The 2,500-nt window shown below is 50.3% G+C and overlaps 5 non-coding genes across 5 annotated transcripts; all 5 read right to left on the reverse strand.

Moving 5' to 3' along the window:
- Positions 1–409: 409 nt before the first annotated feature.
- On the reverse strand, positions 410–481 carry trnaq-cug (transfer RNA glutamine (anticodon CUG)). Its single transcript has one exon. It is a non-coding gene; the product is annotated as a tRNA-Gln (tRNA).
- Positions 482–689: 208 nt separating this feature from the next.
- Positions 690–761, reverse strand: trnaq-uug (transfer RNA glutamine (anticodon UUG)). The gene has a single exon. It is a non-coding gene; the product is annotated as a tRNA-Gln (tRNA).
- A 125-nt stretch (positions 762–886) lies between these two features.
- On the reverse strand, positions 887–959 carry trnaf-gaa (transfer RNA phenylalanine (anticodon GAA)). Its single transcript has one exon. It is a non-coding gene; the product is annotated as a tRNA-Phe (tRNA).
- Positions 960–1,057: 98 nt separating this feature from the next.
- trnai-aau (transfer RNA isoleucine (anticodon AAU)) lies at positions 1,058–1,131 on the reverse strand. The gene has a single exon. It is a non-coding gene; the product is annotated as a tRNA-Ile (tRNA).
- An 88-nt stretch (positions 1,132–1,219) lies between these two features.
- On the reverse strand, positions 1,220–1,291 carry trnap-agg (transfer RNA proline (anticodon AGG)). Its single transcript has one exon. It is a non-coding gene; the product is annotated as a tRNA-Pro (tRNA).
- Positions 1,292–2,500: the final 1,209 nt, after the last annotated feature.

Raw genomic sequence — 2,500 nt, forward strand, 5'->3', positions numbered from 1 at the left:
CCGCAAACATTTCCGTTTGCAAGGCTTAAAGCACAAAGGTTTAATTAAATGTACAACTAAACGGTAGCCAGTGCAAAGTTGCCGACACAGAGGAAATACGGTCTCTTTGCTTTGTGGGCATTGGAAACCACGCTGCAGCACTTTCACACATGCTGTGGGATGGACACCTTCTGACCACATCGTCGAGGGGAATTAGCTCAAATGGTAGAGCGCTCGCTTAGCATGCGAGAAGTAGCGGGATCGATGCCCGCATTCTCCACGTGGTGTACTGCCCTTTTACGCTCACTTCAAAGGGATGTTCAGTTTCACCGCCACATCAGCAGTTGCGCATCAGCAGATAGCGATGAGGCTAGGTGGAATCAGAAAAGTTTTTTTCGGACGAGGTCCTGCGCACATTCCTTGCAAAAGCAGGTCCCACCGAGATTTGAACTCAGATCGCTGGATTCAGAGTCCAGAGTGCTAACCATTACACCATGGAACCTTGGCGTGGGTAGCCTTTTCCCACCGAGCAGCAGAGGTGTTTAGTCATTCAGCCCAGAAGCGCGACAGCAAAGAGCACGTGAAGCCTTTTCTTTTTAAGCCCATGTTTCCCCGATCTCGACTGGCTTTTAGAGTGCCAGTTTCACCGCCACATCAGCAGTTGCGCATCAGCTCTGTTTTTTCCCGCCCTTCCGCAAAACAAGCTAAAAAGGTTCCACCGAGATTTGAACTCGGATCGCTGGATTCAAAGCCCAGAGTGCTAAACATTACACCATGGAACCACCACACGCTGGTCTCTGGCCGTCTGAGAGGCAGATAGTGATGAGGCTAGGTGGAATCAGTTTAACAGGAGATGACGTTTGCTCACTGGAGACCCTCGACCAAAAACACAGGAACCAGGTTGCTCTGCCGAAACCCCGGATCGAACCAGGGACCTTTAGATCTTCAGTCTAACGCTCTCCCAACTGAGCTATTTCGGCCAGGTCTACTGGCAAATGGTTTGTCCAGCAGGGATTTCTGGGAGACCGCCCGTCACTTTCGAGGTGAGCAGAGCTGAGGGTCCCAGAGAGCAAAAGTGTGGCCAGTACGGGGATCGAACCCACGACCTTGGCGTTATTAGCACCACGCTCTAACCAACTGAGCTAACCGGCCCCGCTCTGACTCCTTTTATCCCCAATTTCCCAGGAATATCCTAGTTGCCCTAGTCAGCTTGAAGAGATTAAAAGCAAAGCCTGAGAACGGGCTCGTCCGGGATTTGAACCCGGGACCTCTCGCACCCTAAGCGAGAATCATACCCCTAGACCAACGAGCCAACACACACATGTCCTTCCTGCTGCTGCCTGGCCGAAAACATTTCCGTTTGCCAGGCTTAAAGCACAAAGGTTTAATTAAATGTACAACTAAACGGTAGCCAGTGCAAAGTTGCCGACACAGAGGAAATACGGTCTCTTTGCTTTGTGAGAACTTGACCTACAAAAAACGCTAGTACATATGGGCGTATGCCAAATCGATTGACCTGATGCCTGATAGGTTACAAGTTACTGGTGCCCTCCTTATGAGAACAAAATCCACATTCGATCAAAGTCGGAAGCTATTGCAGATGCTCGATGGTGTTTTAAAAGGAGTTTTGAGCAGGACCACTCTGGAACACAGGCCTCCACCACCCGGAACAAAACATGAACATTCCATGCACGCGCCACAGCAAACTAGGCAGAAGCAGGTCCCGCCGAGATTTGAACTCGGATCGCTGGATTCAGAGTATATACGCCGGGCAGCCGCTGTGAGCTGCTGTGAGCCGCTGTGAGCTAGCCGGGCAGCCGCTGTGAGCTGCTTGGGGCTGGTCGCGGTTTTTATCCGTGCCTAAATTGCGCCCGTCATCCGGAGCCTCACATTTCGCACAGGCTTGGCATAGCGTCTCGCGGGTAAAGTCAGGGTTAAGCCTAGAGCCAGGCTCAGAGTGTACTTTGTTTGTTTAAGCCATATATGTTGTTGGGGGATACAATTTCACCCAGTAGAGCAGGCCAGTAATATGCACAATCACAACCCGGAGCTAAAGTTCCGTTTCGGGTCTGTCAAACCGGAACTTGACCTACAAAAAACGCTAGTACATATGGGCGTATGCCAAATCGATTGACCTGATGCCTGATAGGTTACAAGTTACTGGTGCCCTCCTTATGAGAACAAAATCCACATTCGATCAAAGTCGGAAGCTATTGCAGATGCTCGATGGTGTTTTAAAAGGAGTTTTGAGCAGGACCTCTCTGGAACACAGGCCTCCACCACCCGGAACAAAACATGAACATTCCATGCACGCGCCACAGCAAACTTGAGCTGATGTAAACTCTCACATAACACCCGCTGTCTTCTTTGCACACGAGGCAACTGAGCAATCATACCCCTAGACCAACGAGCCAACACACACACATCCTTCCTGCTGCTGCCTGGCCGCAAACATTTCCGTTTGCAAGGCTTAAAGCACAAAGGTTTAATTAAATGTACAACTAAACGGTAGCCAGTGCAA

Source organism: Rhinichthys klamathensis, unplaced genomic scaffold (assembly GCF_029890125.1).
Source record: "Rhinichthys klamathensis goyatoka isolate OS25496 unplaced genomic scaffold, OSU_Roscu_1.1 h1tg000176l_1, whole genome shotgun sequence".
NCBI lineage: Eukaryota > Metazoa > Chordata > Actinopteri > Cypriniformes > Leuciscidae > Rhinichthys > Rhinichthys klamathensis.